At 43.5% G+C, this 23,454-nt stretch overlaps 1 pseudogene; it reads left to right on the top strand.

Moving 5' to 3' along the window:
* Positions 1 to 3,513: 3,513 nt before the first annotated feature.
* LOC123143213 (pre-rRNA 2'-O-ribose RNA methyltransferase-like) overlaps positions 3,514 to 23,454 on the top strand; it is a 101,964-nt pseudogene continuing 82,023 nt past the window's right edge.

The raw sequence follows: 23,454 nt of genomic DNA, 5'->3' as shown, positions 1-23,454 counted from the left end.
TGCACCGGTCAGCGTTGGAGATGCCCTTATGTCATGTGAAGCTTTAGGATACACTGACTTGACTCACTCTCAGCCAATGAAGTCAATGGACACCGACAGATGATGCTTGGTAGGATACTGTCTTCTTTTCTTCAGGAAAGGCAGGAGCTCTGTCGTGCAATATATTAGAGTGAAAGAGAGTTTATGCATAAAACCAAGACAAGGCAGGAGCCAACACATCTTGGCTAGGAATGGTTGTTGTAACTCTTTATGTAAAATTTGGCTCCATGTTCCTCCAGAGTGTATACGCTCGGATGTAACTGCCGAGGGGGCTGCGGACTCTAAATAAATTAGCAACATTTCCCTTAATAAAATGTGACGAGGTAGGCAAAGTCGGTTGGGCTGCCGATGTCGAAGTTGTAGTTCCCAAGGACCAGGTTCCAAATACCATGAGAGAAAGGGTATGCGACGTGAATATGTTGACCCGTTCAAAAGTGTGTCGGGAGAGCAAGCGTGACTGGTTAGGGCATTTACAATGGACGGGCACTTTTTTGGGCGCTTAGAACATAAAATAAATAAATTAAGGGAGAAGCATCGATGGAGGAGTATGTTGGGGCAACGCACGGGCACCTATTTGAGCGCTACCGTGATTGGTTGAGGATCTGTTGCTCTTCATTTCCCTGTTAAATGTCATTTATGTTGCATAGCATGACGGTTGTTTCTTAGTTATTTGCAGTAAAATAAATCATGGTTAGATCACTTAATATTCTGCATAACCTTTATGTGTTTCAGAAAAGAAACCGTGCAGTTTTGTATACGTTTTCTTGTGCCAATAGTCCGTTGCATCTTCTGGTCTATAGGTGTCTGAAGAAATGCTTATCACTTATGGACCAGATCAACACCCACACGAGCAAATAAACCAAAGCGACGGTATGCAAATGTGGTGGCCTGTATTGATTTTTGACACAACATTTACTTGCATTGTGACAGTAAGCTCTTTTTTTTTTGGCGACAGTCACTAGCTTGCATTGAGACGGTCACTACCTTGCTTCCAGCAGCAGGTTTAGCCTAGACTTGCTATGCATTTGTGAATGGTTCTGACAGTGCGACAGATGGCAAGACATTTAATTAAGAGCAATCCAACAAAGATGCAGTCAGTTTGATCACCTTACTACTGATTTTCATCATCATAATCTAGTACTGTAATAATTTTATTGTGCCGCCAGGCGCCAGCCTTGCCACTACACTTGGTGGGTTGCATGCGTCAGATAAGGGGAAAAACAGAGCAAGTATCATGTTGAATGAACCCAGCTTTTGCTAATTCTTAGTTGGGTGTGATTTTCTACTATTTTTTGGTTCACTCGGGATTTTGAAAACTGGTGGCGGAGAATTAGAAAAAAGTATTGTCTCTTTGCTAATTCACACAAGGAAACGATGACTAAAGGTCTGGTAGGATGGACCTAAGTTGGAAGCAAGCCACTTATATGTCATGTTCTATAATGCAATGAATTCACATACAACGGTTCAATTTCTAGGAAACTAAAGGAAGAATTCGAACTTTACAAAGCTATTATCCCTGTCTCAAAATATAAGACGTTTTTGTAGCCTCGCGAATCGGTCCTTTTTGCAGTAGGTCGGTAGAGGATGCCCTTTTGTTATATACTACTCCCTCTGTCTCAAAATAAGTGTCAGAGGGATTATCATACTAAAAGCATAACAGCCTTGTGAACCTTTCTCACACAAATTAAAATTTGAACTTACACCCAAACAAAACTTGATCTTATACCTTAAACTATTACATAGTAAATTATTAAACCACTGATTTGGAGAAAATATGTTGGCAGAACCGTTCTAACTAATCATATATTGTTACAAAGATATTAAACCACTAGCTCGGGAGAAAATATCCACGTTGACCCATGGTAGTCAATCTCCTTCCAGGTGGGGCTCAGACTTTGGGATTTCATATCATATTTCTCACCCGTGTCAATAAAATGAAGAGCATCTTGGTCCACGTCTTCACGAGTAGAAATGGACTAGCAGAAGAATCTGCTGATGAAAAGCGCTTGACTACCCAGCCCACCTGAAATCGGCACCCAGTGTGCGCCTCCATTGACATCCGCCTCGTAAACCTCCACCTTGCGGGTGAAGTTGATACTGTAAGAAGGCCAATGCAATTGTCGCTTCACCATTAGCAGTTTCCCACGTGACTTAACCAAGTGCAGATTGAGAGTGACCATATCCTTAGGTTCATATGGCACCTCATCATCTAACCAACATGTTGCGCCTTCAAGAATCATGCCATCGCCGGTTTTCTTCCGAAGTTCATCTAAGGCGTGCTCCTCGGGATCTTCATTGCTTGGTACCTCGATATGGGCTTCATTAATATTCATGACCTTGTCCTTATTGCCCACATCATTGATTCCGGACTCAAAGTCATCATCATCATCACTCCACACGCCGAAATGATAATAACCCGGTGGGTGTCTAATGAGGCGTTCGATACTAGTAACGGCGGGTATACCATCGCTATCAAAATCTATACCGAGGGAGACAAGGTCCTCCGCCTCCGTGATTCCATATAATTTATCTCCAAGAAAAGCAATGTCAACGATGTAGATGAAGGGGGCAGTTTGTGGCTTAGGCAACCACACACCCTTCCCCGTCTGGATTAAGATGAGAGGGTGATTGCAGTTATTGGTCATGACAGCGATGATGTCAGAAGGTGTTGACCTTAGAAGCACTACGGACCATGAAAAGCTCGGAAACATCACCGATGATAGCATCCAACTCGGGGAGCGGCACGGTGGTGCCAGCAAACGGATTGTGCAAGGAGTAGCTATGCATATTCTTGGCGTCGGTGAAGTCGAGGGCGATCCAATCGTCGGTGGAGCCAATGCATGTTGTGTTGCCGGGCAACGTGGGGAGCCGGGGCGGCGAGGTGCAAACAGCGTCCGAAGGTGTGTAGAACGAGCCGTCTGACATGACAATCCAAGGTAGCTGCCGTGAAGCCGAAAGGTGCAGGCGCATAGCCAGATGCCATGAACGGCACACCGCACGGAAGCGAGCTAGACCAGCAAAGACCCAACGACGACGGTAGCTTCGCACCTTGTTTTAGTCATCGGAGAAACCAAGGAGCCGTCGGACTAGCGACCACGCCGAGGAGAAGAAGCCTCTCCGTGGAGGGGAGGATATTAGGCGGTCGATGACGAGGTGTAGTACGTCCGGCGGGAGTTCTGACCACGGCGCCGGGAGTCGATGACGCCATAGTAGCCATATACTTGATTGAGCTCGTAACCTTGGCACGCCGGCGCACATATATAACAACTCAGTCCGAATTTGGAAGGCCGGTCCTGCATGAACGTGACTCGGACGGACTCCAATGAGCGAACTTTTTACTAGTATTTCCGTGTCTCTCACTGGGCCGACACGATGAGCCCGGCGTAGCAAAATTGGCCAGGCCCATATAAATCACGCTTTTCTTTTGGATAAAAGTATCAGAAGGAATCGAACACGGCGGCAGCGGCGGCGGCGATGGGCAAGGCGAAGGGGAAGCAGCGGCGCTGCGGCAGGACGAGTACTACCACCTCGCCAAGGAGCAGGGCTACCGGAGCCGCGCGGCCTTCAAGCTGCAGCTCGACGACCGCTTCCGGTTCCTCCCGCCGGCGCGCGCCGTGCTCGACCTCTGCACGGTGCCGGGGGGGCTGGATGCAGGTGGCCGTCGCCCGCGCCCCCGCCCACGCCTTCATCGGCGGCGTCGACCTTGTGCCCATCCGCCCCGTCGGCGACGCGCACTCGCTCATGGAGGACATCACCACCACCAGATGCCGCTCCGCCGTGCGGAGGCTCATGGACTCCAAGGGGGTCGCCGCCTTCGACGTCGTCCTCCACGACGGCTCGCCCAACGTCGGCGGCGCGTGGGCGCAGGAGGCCACCGCGCAGTCCGCGCTCGTCATCGACGCCGTCCGCCTGGCCACCGCGTTCCTCGCCCCCAAGGGCACCTTCATCACCAAGGTCTTCAGGTCTCAGGATTACAGCGCCACCATGTTCTGCCTCAAGCAGCTATTTGGTAGAGTCATTTTACAGTCCATCCGGACGATATGGACCGTCCGTCGGAGCGAAGTCGACGATCCAGATCCGATGCAATACGTTGATGTCACGTGTATTATATCAGACCTCGAGGGGCATTTTCGAGAGAAAAAATATTTTGAACTGATCTGATTTCCCTTCCAAATATTTTGAGGGTTTTCTCGGTACAAATTTCAAGGCTATTTTCGGTTCGATTTTTATCCCGTTCGCTAGGGTTTATTCCTCGCCGCCGCTAGGGTTTTAATCCTCGTCGGCAGGATCTAGCCGCTCGTCGCGGCCCCTCCCTCCCTCCTCGCCGGCAGGATCTAGCCGCGCGTCGCGGTCTCTCCCTTCCTCCACCCCAATTCCCTCGCGATCTCGCACCACCTTTTCAACGAACACGAGAGGAGGCCCACTGCCCTCCCTGCGGCGGCCGCTGGCGAAGAGTCGGCGCCATCCGACCTCCCAGTCCTCCATGCGGGTGCCTATAGCCACAAGGTTATAGGCAACCTCTTTCCCACACCCCAATTGGTTGTTTATGTCCTCTACATATCATTTCTCAGCCATGGCTGCAGCTTTGATCTGGCCATGCATCTCGTCCGATGGCAAGGTGGTTGGGTATGGATCATGTTCTGCGGGACTAGATGAAGCCGGCCGCCAGCCTCGACGGCCAGCCCCATTCGTCCAGCCCCGACTGCATGATCTACGAACGTTCAATCGTTGCATTCAACATGTATTCTTTCAATTTAGCTGATAGGTGAGATTTGGAGATCAATAGAGATGATAAGCTATTAACTTTGGAATGTATTATAAACAATTCATAGCTTATGTTGCTCAATATTTATGATGCTCGCTTCTTCTTGTGCAATTGCTAGACTGGGATCAACAGACTTGGCATTTGCTTTATAAGAAAAATTAGATTCACATGGGATATCCACCTTTTGAAGATTGCTGTTAATTCTTATTATGATGTTTTAGCCTTGTTAAAGGGAGAGTAATGATCCCCGCAAAAAGCAGAGAGAAAGGAATGAGCGTTCGATTCTTTCATATGTTGCATTTCATTCTTCCGTGTTTAGTTATGTCCAACATTTGTTACATGCACACACTTGACAAGGTTAGTACAAGTAGTAATTTTTCCTCTATTTTGCAGGGCTATGACAGAACATGCTATGTGATTCCCTGAGGCAGGATGGATGTACCATGGCCACACTACTGTGCTCCTGAAGGTGATCGCTTCAATTCAACGTTACAGCACCTGCAGAGGCCCCCTATGGTACATGCTTTACTCTTGTTATCCTATGCTCTAATTTTTGGCTTTGCGGTCTGCCTACGAGACATGGCTGGGATTGCGTGTTGAATTAGGCATTATCTTTCTGTTGTGAGATTATGCTCATACTCGTACCTTTTTTTCTCGTATGAAAATAGACATATCATAATCTATTATTCTTCTAGGGTTGCCCCAGGCACCATTACTGTCACATGGTAGTAAAAAGCAAATATAGATTTCTACGAGATCCCGTAGAGACCAAATTTATTTCAAGCAAAATATTGTAACCAACATTATTGAAGTTTTACAACTTGACTTGTGTGCAATGGACTAAGAACACGGCTAGGAAACCTTCTTCGGGACTAAAACCCAACCACACCCTACTCTATCGCTTTATGGCCAAGTGTACACTCCACACTACTGGACTAATTGCTTGCATCTTCGTCGTCTTCAACCGCAGCTGCATCCGATAGCCTAGCATGATACTGCTTGAACCTATTCCTGTATTTCATTTTGTTGTAGGGTGAATCGACAAGCACAACAAGTAGCTCTTTTCTGAATTTCTCGATGTAGGCCTGCATGCAAGGATATGCTAGTATCGTTTCATAAGTTTCAGAAAATGACATAATTTTAGGTGTTACTCTACGTACTTCATCATATTGCTTCCTCAGTTTTAGTCCCATAAATAATTCAATGTTCTTCAGCATGTACATTGCACAACAAGAACTGCAACATTTTATGTTGTTAGATCAGTATTTCAGATATTAACAATCTAAAACAAAAACAAAAGCCAATATTTTTGACTAACGTTTCATCGGATTTTGGCACATTAATGTTCTATACTGGCCATTGCGTCACATTAATGTCTTCCCATGTATTGCTTTTTATCCCATTGACTCGCCTTGCTGCTCTCAGATGTGCTTCCATCCCACGTACCTGCAAGGCCAATGGGATGAGAAGTTGCCTACGACTAACATTTACATACGATGTCAAATCCTTTGTTATAATTAAATATGTTGAAATTCTCACCACGTTATGTACTTCTTTGGGTACCATGCAGTGGAAAAGTGAATCAAGAACCTGAATCTCCTTCCTTCTGGGGTTTACGACCACAAGTAACCAGTGGACGTTTTGGCTGTTCGTAGGTAGGAAAACCTGGAGTGCACAGATAATTAGATCAACGTGTATAGTAATAAAAAAATCTGTTCTACGTCAGGTTAAAATACCATATCATGTTTCAGGTAGCTGGTGCCTTGTGTTGTTCCAGGAATGCCTGCCAAAGCGTCCTCGTAGCACTCCTCTATCCTACCATCTCTTTTGAGCTTAGCGACGCCGGCCACCCTCTCAATGTAAACCAGTTGGACGCCCCTTGTATCAATTGGGTCATCATGACGCATGAGCTGGATCGCAGCATCAACCACCTACAACAATAATCAAGTTAATTGTATTGTACAAAAATGAAACTACATAAACTAATTTGTGAAATATCTTACTTCGTCACCCAACCATACAGCATCTTTAGATCTATCTTTTTGGGTGAGGCATTGCAAATGCTTCGATAGCACGACAATGTCATCAACTAAGACCATTTGTTTTTCATGATTTGTACTGTTGATCAGTGACGCCACGAAATCCTGTCAAACCACATCTAGCTGGTCCCTCTGGGTTTAAGTAACTTCTGACCTCTTTTTTAAGTTGCTAGAGCCGATTTTCCTCTTTTTATTGTTTGTGTCCTCGGAATCATTTGTAGACTCTGATGGAGTCTTGTTTTTCCTTTTTTCTTCTTCTCAGTATCGCAAGCATACTCGTCATTCTTAAATAATTGCAATACCGCACTTTTCTTTTCGCCCCCATGATTTGGTGGCGTCGATTCAACCACACTTACTTGTTGCTGCTTTCGAAAGGATTCATCATGGCTGTCATCATCTGCGAAGGCACGGGGCTCTTCAGGCTCTTGCGATCCCGTAGCCTTCACAGAGTGCTGCTTACTCTGTTTGTTGAACGGATTCTGTCATACGAAATAAACCACGTGTTAAGGTTTAGCAGATTCTTGCTCAATTATAGGTAACATGTGCATTACCTGGATATCTTCAAGGCTTGTGGTGGCTTTGGAATGCATTTGCTTATCCAAACTAGGAGCACCCTGGATATCATCCACCTCTTTCAAAAGCTTATGAATACCACTGAGATCATATTTGAGTTTTATTTCAGCTCTTTCTAATGATTCATCCTGTACGTGGAAGATCACATGTTATTTCTGAAACATGAATAATTGTTTCATAATTAAGTTAACATGCGTACGTCAAACTCTTCATCAAGGTTCTTCATTGGGGGCTCCATGTCATCATTTTTTATTCCCTGCTTACAATGGTGCTTAGCAGCGACCTTCATGCCATCATTTTTCCCGTGGTCAGAAGCCTGCTCAACATTCTCAATAGAGGCTTCCATTGGGTGTGAAGGTGCCCTGAGGTCAGAAAGATGTATGTCCTCCAGTCCTGAAAATATTCTATCGTGTTTTGTCTTTAAAAAATACATGTTAGTCTGGGGTGTTTTCATAGTAAACTAATTTAGAAAAAACCTTGTACACGTAAATTTCTAATTATATGTACTAATCTCATAATTCTAGGCTTACGTTCAATTCTTTGATGAGGTCCTCTGTGAGCTTGCCATTTGTATGGGTACGCCTAAGGCACTCATCCATTTTCTTTTCAAGGGTGCACATCCTATCAACTTGTTCTGCACCAGTCTCCCACACGAGGGAGGCAACTTCTTGCAAATCAGTTAATACACGTCCGACGAGTACCTTAATCTGAGACTTTGAAACAGTTAGAATCATATAACTTCATACTAGTTGCAATGTTACAATATATATTTGTGTCTGATGTAACTCATTTACCTGAGCGCCAGTCTTCGGTTTGGCCAGCGTACCATCTCGTGCTGGAATGAAAGGCCTCATCAGGTCCTCAACATACTGCAGTTTAGTGTCGTTAGTATGATTTAGAAAATATACATGTTACATAATCCAGGCAATGTGCTGACATTTTACCTCTCCAACTTCCAGATAATTATTCTGGATTATATTGCCAACCGTTTTTGCCTTCTCCTCGCTCCAGTTCTGGATCAGCGGCCTTAACCTTGATTCATACGAGATGCTAGAGTCCAATTGGTGCACTCTAAACTTCTCGTAGTACCATGTATGCATGACAACAAAAGCAGTTTACAAATATTCTCGTACATCATGTAATGTATGTTAGGTAAGTGATAATTGTACTACTACGAATTACCTGCAATAGTGGTAGATTCCCCTCCAGAATTGCCTCACCATTTACAAAAATCTTCACGCTATCCATAAGATAGTCAAGCGTTAGCTGTCCAAGATTTGTGCCCTTTATCGTCTCAACCTTTCTAACAATCCCAATATATTCATTATCCACATACTCCTCTTTTGTTCGGCATACATATTTGCCTATGGTGTACAAGATAAATGGCCTGACAAAATTCGGTGTGGTGTCGCCTTTCATCTTGGCTAGCAATCCTTTGAAAGTTATTTTGGTGTCATTACGGTCTTTCAGTTTCTTCCACAACTCCATATTATCATCAAGATTTGAAGGGACATGCTTCTTCCCATGGCAGGGCATGCCTGTTATATGCGCTACATCTTCTAGTGTGATCCTACATGGTCTCCCGTTGATGATAAAGGCATCCTGCTCTGCATCATATGAATTAGCGATGGCCATGCACAGTACACGTCTAATTTTGATGCTAGGTGTCTTGAGAAGTCCACCCAATCCTATCAACTGGATGTACATCCTTTGTTGCGTGTTTAATCCGTTTATGAACTCCTCATATGGCGGCAAAGAAGCATCCTGGGTTCAATGGATGTGAAAGTGTGATTAGATTCAGCATGGTATACAATTTAAACACTTATACAGACGAATACAACTTATATATACCAACATAAAAATTGTGCTCTACACTACTTCATGAGGTAATTTGTTTACAAGCAAGCTGAGTTCCATGAATGTGCAAATACTAGCATTAGATTCAGCTTGGTTACGTTTGAACAGTCATATAAGGTAATCTCCATTGCAAGACGCTTATCTGAAATAAAATCAAGATTCGAAAATAAAAAACTATCCAATCGTGGTCTCCTCAACTCTAGGTGCTAATCATGGTCAGTAGTATGGAATTAAAACATGGGCCATCGATGCCTTCCTTAACTCGTACGGAAGGAAAAAAGAAGGCAAGGGCCCGCTGCACTAATTGGCATCGACAAGATCAGAACCTAAGATTTAGCCTGGAATTAATCAATGAACTGCCAATCTGGTAGGAAACAAATCCTAGCGCCCTCCCCTAACGCCCCCAACTTAATTTGTTCAAAAACATGCTGAGTTACATGAATGTGCAAACAACGAGTGGGGTTGCAGCAAGAGATCATGGGATTAAGATCGTGGCATGAAAAATAGCAGCGGCTGCAGCAGGAGATCATGGGGAGTTACCTGAGGATTCATGTTTGGCTCCGTCGTTCGTTCTTGCTGGATTCCTGGGTTGCTCCGTCCTTCGGTCTTGCTGCTTTGGGCGGTGCAGAAGGACGAACTATGATCTATGAGGTTTCAAAGGATCTCTATTTATAGGGACTGTAACAACCCGGTCATATATCCATGTATAGATTTCTTTGGTTGGAGGAAATCAAGGGAGGGGACCCACCTGGTTGAATATTAGGGGGGGCATGGAGAGTTTAGAAAAGGTAAGTTATGGTGTAAAAAAACTAAGGTAAGTTGCGTAACAACACTTAGGTCTCCTGAGAATCACAATCGTCAAAAAGATATAGTTCCCGTTTCTTTGAAAATCAGCCAAAAGAACTGGACCGCTTTTATTATTGGTTATAAGTAAATCACTGGACCTCTTTTAGGATGAAAACTGGTTCTAAAGTCAACTAAGATTGAGTGTTCACACGTGAAGTATTTTCCTCTCTCTTGTGAAGCTATTTTATTGCCCATCCATGCTCATACCTTTTTTCCTCGTATATGTGAGACCAAATTTTGTTGATAATACTGAATCATGTCTGGTGCTGCTCAAGATGGCACGACACCATGGTTTTTGCTTCGGTGAGATTTCGATGAAATAACTGAATTTCATTCATTTCAGCACTCACTGCAATATTTGCCTTTCGGCCAAAATATTTCAGCCTCACTCAATTTGGCCAAAATATTTCAGAACTCGCTGAAATTTTTCTGGAACTTCTAACTAGCGATGTTCAAAAAATTCTGAAACTTCTAACTAGCAACGTAATTGTTCTGAATCTTGTCCAGACTCCAACGAAACTTAAATATAAATTTAAGAATTCAGTTAACCTTCCTAAGCTTCAAATTTTCTTCTTGTAAAAAGCAAATATATGTTTCAGTGTCTCCCATGCAGACCAAATTTATTTCAAGAATAGTATTTGGAACCAGTACTGTGAAGTATTACAACTTGATTAATCCGCACTGGACTAAGAACATGGCTAGGGAACCTTCTTCGGGACTAAAACCAAACCACACCCTACTCTACTACTTCATAATCAAATGTAGACTCCATATCTAAGAATGGACCACTACTGGACTAAATGCTTGCATCTTCATGATCTTCAATCGCAACTGCATCCGATAGGCTAGCATTGTATGTCTTCAGCCTTTTCATGGACTTCAATTTGTTGTAGGGCGAATTAAGAAGGACAATAGGCAGCTCTCTTCTATAATTGTCGATGTATGCTTGTGTGGGAGGATATGTTAGTATCGTTCCATATGTTTACAAAATTGACAGAATTTTAGGTGTTACTCTGCGTACTTGGTCATAATGCAGTGTAAGATCTTCTCTCGTAAAGAATTCGATGTTCTTCAACATGTAGAGTGCACAACAAGAACTACAACAATTAATTCTGTTAGCAACATTTCACGTATTAACAATGAAAAACATAATTAGAAGCTAATACTGTTGACTGACTTGTCATCTTGTCTTGGCACAGGCACATGCTTTACTGTCCATTGGGTCACGTTAATGTCTTGCCATTCATGGCTTTGTGGTCCATTGATTCGTAGCGATGCTCTCAGATGTGCTTCCACCCCATGTATCTGCCAAAGTCCATGGTATGAGAAGTTGCTCACGGTTCATGGCTAGGTATGATGCTAAATCCTGTGTTATATTGAAAGACGTTTAAAATCTCACCATGTGAACCACTTGTGTGTGTTCTAGGTAGCCGAAAAGTGAATCAAGAATCTGAATCTCCCTCCTTCTGGGGTTTACGACCCCAAGGAACCAGTGGGTGTTTGCCATGTTCGTAGGCAGAAAAATCTGCACAACAAAGATGATTACATCAACATGCATAATAATTAGAAAAATAAATGTGTTTATGTCATGGTGAGATGGTACCAGGTCATGTCTGAGGTAGTTGTCTCCTTTTGTTGTTCCATGACTGCCCGCCAAAGCCGCCTCGTGGCAGTTCTCTACCTTACCATCTCTTTCGAGCATAGCGACGCCGGCCACCCTCTCAATGTAAACCAGCTGCCCATCCCTTATGTCATTAGGATGATCATGACGCATGATCTGAATCACAGCATCAACCAACTAAAACAAAATTCAAGTTAATTGTGGCATTCAAAAAAAATTCAAGTTAATTGTACTGTGCAAAAGAAAATTGATAAACTAATTTGGGCAAATATCTTACTTTGTCACCCAACCATTTGTCATCTTTGCTACATCTGTCATGGTGAGGCATTGCAAATGCTTCTGTAGCATAACAATGTCATCAATTACCACCAATTGTTTATCAAGATCTGAGGTGTTGATAATTTCGGCCACGTAAATCTGTCGAAACTTGTCAAGGTTGGTCTCTAGCGTCGAAGCACCTGTGTCTGTATCTTTTAAATTGCTTGCATGGTTTTTCCTCTTTGTATTCTTTGTGTCCTTGGAATCGTTGGTAGACTCCGATGGAGTCCTGTTTTTCTTTCTCTTCTTATCACCATCGTACGGAACAAAATTTTCATTGCACAATAATGAAGATGCCACTCTTTTCTGGCTTCTCGCACGAGTTGGTAGCATGGAATCAACCACACTATCTTGTCGCTGCTTTGCTAAAGAATCATCATAGTTGTCCTCATCAACTCGGAAGACATGGGGCACTTCCGGCTCCCTTATTCCCTTAGCCTTGGCAGACCGGTGGTTGCTTTTGGTACCTGCCTCTCCACCCACCTCAATACTGACATCTTCATCATCTTGATTTCTTCTTTCTTCATCCTTTCGCACATTCTCATTGTGCCTCAAATTCAGAGGATCCTGTGATTCGAAATAAAGCACTTGTTAGCTTGCAATCTGCCCGAAATAAAAAAACAATTAACTGTAAAATGTGCATCACCAGGAAAGCTTCAAGGCTTGTGGTGGCTTTGGAATGCTTTCGCGAATCCAAACTCGGAGCACCCTGCGATGCATCCACCTCTTTATAAAGCTGTGAAACATTCTTGAGACTCTCCTTGCAAGCTGCAGCAACAACTCTGTCTTCTTCATCTTGAACGTGGAAGATCATATGTTAGCTATGAATCTGTGTTAACTTAAAACAAAATCAGTTAGATGTAAAATGTGTGTCACCATGAAAGCTTCAAGGCTAATCTTGGTTTTTGAATACTTTCACGATTGCAAACTAGGAGCAGGCTGCAAATATTCAGCTACGTTCTTCTTGGGGGCATCCATGTAATCTGTTTGTATTCCCTTAGCACAAATGCCTTTGGCAATGACCTCCGTGTCATCTTTTTGTTTTTGCTGGTGAGTAGTATTCTCTCCTGGGACCTCCACTGGGTCCGCAGATACTCCCAGGTCAGATAGCCATATGTCCTCGACTCCTAGGTGATCAGCATCAAATATTCCATAGCGGTGGTTCTTTAAAAAAATGTGTTAGTGTGGAGAGTATTGATAGTAAAATTATTTATAGAGACTCATAATGGTATACTTACATTGAATTCTGTGATGAGGTCGTCCATGCATCTGCCGTTCGCAAGGGTACGCCTAAGGCACACGTCCATTTTTTTCAAGGGTGCACATCCTATCAAATTGTTGTGCACTGGCCTCCCGCACAATGGAGACAACTTCTTTCAAATCAGCCAATACACGGCCCATGAGTGCCTTATCCTGCAAATTACAAGCAGTTAGGAGCATATGACTTCGATTGTACTTGCAAAATTACAGTATATATTTGTGCGTGATGTTCATCATTTACCTGACCGTCATTCTTTGGTTTGACCGGCGTCCCAACTGGTGGCGGATTGAAAGGTGGCAGCAGGTCATCGACATACTGCATGTTAGTGTCGTTAGTATCATTCAAAACATATGGTACATAATCCAGGCACACAGTACAAGCACTTTACCTCTCCAACCCCTATATATTTTTTGTTGATTATGTTGTCAACCTTCTGTGCCTTCTCGTCACTCCAGTTTTGCCTCAGCGGCCTTAACCTTGATGCATACGAGATGGTAGAGTCCAATTGGTGCACCCTCCACTTCTCGTAGTACCACGTCTGCATTACAACAAAAACAGCTTAGACAATTTTCCATAAAATTAAATGTATGGTATGTTAATAATGATTGTATTACCTGCAGCAGTGGTAGGTTGCCCTCCAGATTTGCTCCACCATTTACAAATTTCCTGACGCTAGCCATAAGATGGTCAAGCGTAAGCTGTCCAAAATTGGTGCTCTTTATTATCTCAACGTTTCTAACAATCCCAAGGTATTTGTTGTCCACATACTACTGTGTTGTCGGGCATACATATTTGCCTATGGTGTACAAGACAAATGGCCTGACAAAATTAGGTGTGCTGTCGCCTTTCATCTTGGCTAGCAATCCTTTCAAAGTTACTTCTGTGTCATTGTGGTCTTTCAGTTCCTTCCACAACTCCAAAGTATCATTGTGATTTGAAGAGACGTGATTCTTCCCCATGCAGGGCAGGCCTGTTATATGCTCCACATCTTTTAGTGTGATCCTACATGGTCTCCCATTAATTATAAAGGCATCCTGCTCTGTATCATATGAATAAGCGATGGCCTGGAACAGTAGACGTCTCATTCTCATGCTAGGAGTCTTGAGAAGTTCACCCATTCCAATCAACTTGATGTACGTCAGTTGCTATGTGTTTAAATCTTTTATGAACTTCTCGTATTGCGGCACAGAAGCAACCTAAGTTCCCTGAATATACAAATAGTGTGATTAGATTCTGTATGGTATTCATTTAAACACACATAGAACCGACTAGATCTAATCTATGCCAATATCAAAATTGTGCTCTACAGTATTGCATGAAATCATAGAGCTTCTGGGACATATAATGAATACCAGACATAGAAAAACAAGCTATCTCTGTCGGCAAATTGACTGATAATAGTATAGATTTTTAGTAGAAAGAGCAGACTTTGGTCTATGTACACTACTAAATTTTCAAGCGTCACGCTTATGAAAATAATTGCATACATGATCAGAAGATCAATAGTTTATAGATAATCTCAAAAAAGGAATGTAGCATTTGCATTACAAGCATTCAAGAGCACATACTCCTTAGTTCCCATCAGATTCAAAAAGATCAATTAGTAAAGACCATGCAAAATTAAGGGGAATCACCAACAGTTTCAATCACTAGAGATTAAGAACTCATTTAGAAAGCCTATGCCAAAAAATTACCAATTTCCAAATTTGAAGGCATATAAACAGAGACGATAACCCTGATTTTATTGCACATCTAAGTCCTATGTCATTGATTTTATGCTAAGATTCGTGCAAGCCTTTTTTTATCCTTTTTTTTCTTTCTGGACACACCCATCTACCTTTGGTAAAATAGGGATAGTTCGTTATGGCTGTAACTAACGAGATAAAAAGGAAGTGCACCGTAAATTATGGGATTGCATGCAGACTTGGGAAGGAGGGAGTATGCAGAATACAAGGATCTCGATCGTTACCGAAGGATTCTCTTGATGGCGACTGGCTCCATTGCCGTTCGCTTTTATCTTTTGCTTCGCCAGCTTCTCCGACATGCCCTTCTCTTTCATTGGCTTCTCTGACGTGCCCTTCTCTTTCATCTCAGGATTCACTGACGCATGCTTTGAAGATGATGGCTCCGTCGGTTTCACCGACCTGGGAGCTACTTTGGGCGGTGTGGGGTGGTAATTCAGTGTAGTCATGAAAGGCTAGGTATGGGAGGCGTGGGGTTGGAGGCGTGGGGTGGGAGGCGTGGGGTGGAGTATACAATCTATGCTGTGAAAAGCTTTGTATTTATAGGGGATTCTCTGACAACCGACCACAAGGAAATATTGGGAATTTGGGATCTCATGGAGAGGTAGTTTTAGATCACGTAATGTTTTTTAGCAAGTTTTTTTTGAGAATTTTTTTTAGCAAGTTAATCTCAACCGTGAAGCGTTTGGGATTCTTGTGCTTTCTTATACGGGCCTATTATAATGGGATGAGCCCATTTTAAATGAGAACATGAGAAAGTAAAGCGAGGACTCCAACAGGCGAGAGGACTCCAACAGGCGGGACGAGCCCCGTCCCAATTATTTAGGACGGGCATGCGCGAGGGCGCTTCGTCCTCACTGCCACGACTCTCCAAAAACGGTTCCTCTGCCTTTGTGTCCTCTCGATTCCCTCTTCCTCTGCGTCGCCCACTCTCCCAACAATCTGGCTTCTGCAACGGTGAGTTCTCCTTCCTGTCAATTTTGTTACTAGTTCTCAAGTAGCAGCACATACGATGGCCTTCTTCTTGTCAATTTCTTGTTCTCCTGCTTCTTTATTTTGTGCGCACAGATTCAACTGCCTTCAACATGTAGTCCGTTGCCTTATGAGAATTTTGCACAAAGATTCATCTGCATGCAACATCTAGTCCGTTGTCTTGTCAATTTATTGTTTTTCTCATGCTTCTTTAGTTTGTACACATAGATTCATCTGCATGGGCGTAAATTCATAGATACATGTTTATTCTTGATTGTTGATGTAGTTGTTTAGATAAATATTTCAAGAGCGTAAATTTTGATTGTTAATTCGCATATACTCCCTCTGCAAGGAAATATAACAACTTTTGGCTCACTACTTTAGTGATTTCTTTATAGAGGGAGTACATGTTTAGTTTAATTTGTTCATGCACTTGTTTACATAAACTTTCAATAGTGCGAGAATTACTATACTATCTTTCATCTCGACTTATTGTTATCATGTTATTGTCATGATTCATGTCTTATGCTGGTTTAATCAATTACAGTCTTTCGGCATGGCATTCATGAAAGATTATGCTGTCACGGCAGATGGAAATACCGAAGTTTTTGTGAAGTACACGAACAAGGCTAGAAGTGTTGAGTACTGCATTCGCAGATTCAAATACTGGCTGCAGAATGACGACCAAAAGATAGTTGCACTCAATGTGGAGTTCACCTGGCCTGGTGGTCCAACACAGATGGCTGTCGTGGTCCAGTTATGCGTTGGCATCTATGTCCTCGTGTACCACATAAGCGTTGCTGATGAGCACTGCGGCCTGCTTGCCGCCTTCTTGCTCGACGAGGAGTACACCTTTGCTGGGGTGGACATCAACAATGACCAGAAAAAACTCAAGCATGTTGGTATGGTGGTACGAAACTTTGTGGATATCTAGAATTTGTGGAGAGTGCCTGATCCAGTGAGTGATGATTAAGCCAAAGTGTGGCTTGGCTGACTACGCTGGTTCCATCGTCCACCACAGCTACAACAAGATGAAGGATGCTATCACAGAAGATGAGCACCATATATGGGCAGAAGCGCCCTTGCCCTTGAAGAACATCTATTATGCTTCTAGGGACGCGTATGCCACCTACGATGTATACAGGCGATTGGTGAACTTCCAAAAGGGGTTCGAGAGTCAGTGCCATCATCTCGCCAAACCATCTAGGCGGTCGAGGAAGTCCGGAAGGAAGAATGAATCAAACTAAAATGTTTCTTCTATTTATCTAGCTGATAGTCTGTAAACTTTATTATACTGCTAGTAAGTCGTAAGTTCAAATTTCCTGCAAGTTGAATCATCCTTTATTCTAGCTGTCTTGCCTAATTTGATTCGCGTTCAAGAGATATTATACTTAAGACATTTATTTTGTTTCGGTTTCTCTAGCTATGATACAGAATGCGATAGCCATTTTTACTAAAAGATTATTTCAGATTTATAATGAATACTGTTCTCAACTGGGTTCGAATAGAGAAAATTTATTTTTTAATTGCATAGAGAAATTTATATTTTTTAATCAAAAGAAGGGTCACCCCCTGATTTTCCATTAACAGAAACCACATGGTCTTTCAAGCCCCTGATACAAACTACAGCTAGAAACTAAAGTAATCAACTAGCAGCACAAATCATACATGGTAGCAAGCCCAGCCAGACTTAACATGAAGGTCCAAAAAATAAGACTACGGCAAAGGATAGAAAATATAGCTGAGAGATGCGTAGGCGACACCACAATACCCTGTGACTCCACACTTGCGATGAACTGTACAATTAACCTGCTACATGCTCTAGCCTGCGCATATAGACCATCAGCACCTCTTTGCTCCCAACATCAGCACCTCTTTGTTTATCACCTTCATCTGCAATATAGACCATCCCATGATCGACAAGCAAATTAGATAAACAAGATACATAAGATCACTATACCATTTATTTTGTAATCTCACATTATTCTTGCATTACCAAAGAGTGAAGAACACAAATGATGCCCTTCCCGCATGTCCAACACAAACACTCATAGGTAGTTCTACCATCTTAACTCCATGATTTAAATTATTAATAAAAACCCCTTAAAGATTCCATTTGCATTACCATCATTCATGATTATAGCTAGCGAAACAGCAGCCAATAAAGCAACCACCTGTATAAGCCCTATTTTGAGTCCTGAATAGGACCCAATCCTAGCATTTACTCTAACTGCAACATGTCCTCCTCTCATAGTCATCATCACCCAAGACAGAAAAAAATGTATAGATAACCCCCAGAACTATCCCATTTGGATCACATAACCCCCCACCCAAAACTTTAAAACAGGGTTCTTAATCCCCTAGACTATCTCAAACCGGACAAATCACCCCCAGCCCCCACTTTAGCGGTATGGAGCGGTGGTTTTGCATATGTGGTGCCTGGGTTGGGCCCACTGGCCGGCCACATCGGACAGAGGCTGCTGGGTGCAGTCAAATGACACCCCAGCCGGTTCAACCCAAACCAGTCGTCGCTTCTATGGTTTCTTCCACCGCCGTCATCGTCGTTGCCGCTTCTCGTTTCTTCCGCCGCCGCCAAGTTTCTGCTCCTTCGGCTCGCCTCTACACGCCATGGAAGCTAGGGCTCGTTGCGGGCTTCTGCACTGAGGCGAGGCCGCCATCGTTTGGGTCCTCCGTCGCGTACAAGCAGCTGTCCTACGACTGCAAGCTGGAGCTTTAGATGTGAGCGCGATGTGAAGACACCATGCTGGATTCCATGGAGCGACAACAATGTAGGAATGAGATATCACAAGTGCAGCCGTTGATTGGTAAGTTTCAGACTTCTGAATCAAATTTGTTTGATTTCTGTTTCAGTTTTACATGGATACTCTGCTTTTTCTTTGCAAGACAAGATTGGAGGTGTTCATGGATGCTTGTTCTTCCATGAAATTTCTTCTACCACTGGTTGGATAAACCAAGCATTGGCGGATGCCTTGTTGATGTTGTTTGGGACAAGAGGCTTCCTGATGATATTTGGGACAAGAAGGAAGAGAATGAAAAGTTGGTGCTTCAGAACAAAATGTTGCAGGAGGATATGTGATACTTGGAGAGCAGTTGGACGGAGATCATAGGTGCCCAAGTAGTGTCATTAGAGTGACTGAGTTTGAGGGGTGTGAGCTTCGTACTGGAATGCAAAGTTGTGTAAGCTTTGTACTGATTTTCAGATTTATGATGTGAGCACTGAACTATAACGAAATGCCATGTTTGGTCATAGTAATGTTTATATTTGACAGCAAATTCAGAAGTTAACAAGAATGTTACTGTATTTTATCGGAACTGTACAAATTAATGACATCAAATTCAGAAATTAACAACAAATGGAACTTTAAAAAAATTGACAACAAGTACCATAACAATGATTTGTCCGGTTTAGAGTAGTCTAGGGGGTTAAGTACCCTATTTTAAAGATGGGGGGGGGGGTTATGTGATCCAAATAGGATAGTCGTGGGGGTTATCTATACGTTTGTCAAGACAAAATGAAGACGTAACCCCATAGATGCATAACTGCTATCAACATAGTTTTCACACCATACCTAGTTTAAAGGACACTCTTGCGTTGTCGTGCTACTTTTGTGGCTCCTCGGTCAGCATGTTCATAACCACCTTGATCTGAAGATCTTCACGGGTGGTGGTCTTGAAACTGAAAAGAACGGCTTTATGAACCTTGAGCTCTTCACTGTCAACAAAATCACTCCATCCCTTGCCGAAGATGATGCGGCCATCATCAGACTTGTGGTACTTGACCGGCATGAAACTTTCCTTGCACAGCCGAATGCCAGCAAGCCCATCTCCCGGTATCTCCCCATCTCCTGGGGGCTTCAGGGCATCGACAACTTTCGCCGGTAATCTCTGTATGCACCATCATAGGAAGAAAAATTATCAAATATGTGAAGGAGCAGTAAACAAAAGGATCTTCAGCTACATCTACATATATTTCATAAGGATCTTCAGTTATGGGAAACAAAAGGATATGCAAAAACACACATCAGTGTATTCACTGGTTTAAGCTACAATAGCATATCATTAATCTTTGTCTCCATGAAAAAACAAAGTAAATTGCATACAAAATAAAAAATACTAGTACACCAAAAACATACCATCGTCTTTCCTGCTATGTTTGACTTGGTGAAGCGGTGGACAAAGAATACACCTATATAACCTTTCTTCATCGCCAAAAGGTCATGTAGGTTACACTCCTCTTGCTTCGTCAGATTAATCCTTTGTTATGATAGCTGATTCTAGAGGATTACGCTCTTGGTTTTGATCGCATGTCCTTGGCAGGTTGCAGTAGTACACCATAGGAATGTCTCCAGTCAAATCGAAGGAGACAAGGTTGCCTTCTCGCAGGTCAAAGTCTTCGACAAACCTGCACCAGTTTTCAACACCGATGATCGCCCTTGAATTCCCTTTGTACACGCCAAAATCATATGTGCGGCTCCCTCTCGCTTGAAAAAGCAATAAACTGTCTGGGATGGCGCTGAACTAGTGCCATGCGTAGCATGGCACGATCTATAGATGTAGAATTAAATTGCTATTTATTTCCTACATTTTGTTAATCTTCAAAGTAGAGGGGAACAAACACAATACAAGTAAAAATTGACATGATTATTTATACCACAACTGAAGTGTCCCCATCTAGCCTGATGGTAAATGTCGACCAAGTGGCATCGGGCCTGTTGCAGTCCTGTTGACAGGTTATGCACACCACCTGTGTAAACAAAATATAATGAAGAAAAGCAAAGGATGAGAATTTAAGAAATGGGCTTATGCATGTAAACACACTAGGCAACAATCATACAGTATAATCAACAAAGGTACTGCATCAGTAATCAACAATCATACACTTGAACTGCACGGGTGGCTCGCCCTCCACTCCTCATAACCCCGCAACACAGCGCGTGCCCGACGCACCACAGCTTGTTCAGACATGTCCTTCTCTTGATCCTCGACCGACAGCATGGGCTCACCCCGAGCGTCGATGCGCGGCATTGGCCCCTCCTCCTCTGCAGCACAACTGAGGTAGTGTTTAGTTTACTTGCAATCTAGGACAACAGTAAATATTATTCTGAGAAATGCTTAGTTGACTTGTAATCTAGGACTACAAGTTAATGGCTGCCTTACTAAACCCAACCTAATTTCGGCCTAAAAAGGAATTTAATCCACTAGCCTAGCTTATAAGTTTTGAGCCCACCCTCTGGTTTCTTCCTGGATTCACCACTGCGCAATGCCAAAAAAAATCTAAGTTTTTAAAGAACTGTTTGTTGATATTTGCTGCTATTGTGTTACGCATCTGCACTTGCTCATTGTTATGAAAACCCTGGAATACCGAAACCCTAGGAAAAAAATATAGAGCAAGCTACCGATGTAGAAAACTTCCTTCAATCTCTGCATCGCCTTCCATCTAACCTCCGATTGAAAATCCTAACTATTTAATCTCCAACTTTGAAAACCATATCCAACTCCTGAAACGGCAACACAACAAGGAACAAAGAAGTCGAAGATTACAAGTTGGGGTTTCTCACTTCACCTAGTCGCCGGTAGTCGCTAGGTGCTTGGCAGCCTCCCAATCTCACTCCATGCTCTTCTGCTCCAACCATCGAGAGCGGCCAGGCGAGTAGGCGGCGGGGTGGTTTGTGGGGAGGGTGGGGATGAGGGGGGAGGGGGTGTGTGGGTGATGGGGGTGATGACACGGACCCTATCCATGTCAAGCACAGAAAATAACGGCCCGTGGATCCAGTTCATAAAGAAACAACCAAACAGGCCCACAGGCCGCTTACCTGTCACAAAGTAAAACCCTATGTTACTAATAAAAAAACACAAAGGAAAATCCTGTTGTCTAAAAAACAAAAACAAAGGAAAATCGTAAAAAATAGGGAAATCATTTTTGGGTGAGTTCAACGTGAACGTGATGTTGAGAGGCTCAAGGAGGAGTTTTGTGCGTTTACAACACCTTTGTTTTAGAGAGAAAAAATGCACCTTACAATGTCAAATTATAAAATCGTTATTGATAAGTGCTAAAAATTCTTTATTTATAAAAAATTGTTTCTTTCCATAAAAAACAAACTTCAATAATGGGGGTAGGTAATTGAGTGGCCTTTCTCACTCCCCCTCCCTCCCTCGCATATTCGGGCCATTTACCGCATTTCTATGGTTGTAACCTTGAAAGTTCAAGATCTTATGCGGCCACATGAAATGATAGCATGGAATGGGATGAGTGCCCCATGTTAAGCTCTTTGGTCCATATATGTGCTATATGCTACCAACAGGAGGCGTGGCCTCGACGCCGTTCTCTCTAGGGCTATGATGCCCGTCTGCTGTCGTTATAATCAATGCAAATTCGCGAGGGGCTAAAAATACACGTGAGTTGGCGTGGTGTCATCATACAACCCCTAGAGGGTGTGGTAAAGCATCGAGAGCGGCATGCATCGGCCCTCACATAGGCTGTGTGCAAACGGGGCCATATCGCATGTTGGATCAAGCCATTGACAGAGAATGTGTCCGGCCTATAAAAGGAGTGCGGGGCACGTTCCTTCATTTGCCTCAAATCTCAATGCCACGTGATGTTAGACCTAGTAACCAAGGCCTGTCTCGTGCATCGCACTCAACTGGACCCACAACATGCATGCACACATGTCCATGTATGAGTCTGAATGGCGAGGATGCATGGTTCGGGGACTGGCATAAGTGGTGTGAGTCCAGTTTGGATCTAGCTACCAAGAGGTAACACATGAGTCTAAACGTCTACCAAGAGGCTGCATGTCATGTATGAGTCTAAACGTCTACGTGATGCTACACACGTGGGTCTAGACGGCAGGGTGCATATGGTTTGGATCTAGCTACCAATGGGTAACACGTCCGGTTTGTGCCTAGGCGGTGGTTCACGGGGCCTGGCGTGGTCTCATAGTATGACCCATGAAGGGTGTGGTCAAACACCGAGAGCAGCACGCAGAAGGCCTAACGCGGGCTATGTGGAAACGATGCCATATCGCATGCTGGATCTAGCCAATGGAGGGAACGAGTTCGGCATGCGGACGGAGTGCGGGGCCTGTTCCTTCATTTTCCTCAAAATTCGGTGCCGCTTCATGTGGGCCCTATCCAAAAAGGCCTGTCTAGTGCATCACACATAGCTGGATTCACACCATGCATGCACACTTGGCCACGTAGACACTCACCGTGAAACTTTAGCCAAGTTGACCCACATCATCCATCCACCCTTGACCCCACCTCGGTTCGTTGGACCCCCGACGAGTCCCTTCCCTCGGTATGCCAAGCATATTAACACAACACACGGCTACACGTCTTGCACATCGAGATTGGCGCATCATGCACTAGTGCCAACAAACATGTCCAGCTGAGCATCTTTG

The sequence above is a fragment of the Triticum aestivum genome, chromosome 1B (assembly GCF_018294505.1).
Source record: "Triticum aestivum cultivar Chinese Spring chromosome 1B, IWGSC CS RefSeq v2.1, whole genome shotgun sequence".
Classification (NCBI taxonomy): domain Eukaryota; kingdom Viridiplantae; phylum Streptophyta; class Magnoliopsida; order Poales; family Poaceae; genus Triticum; species Triticum aestivum.
Note: the sequence above shows the minus strand (reverse complement) of the source record. Positions and strands in the feature narration are given on the sequence as shown.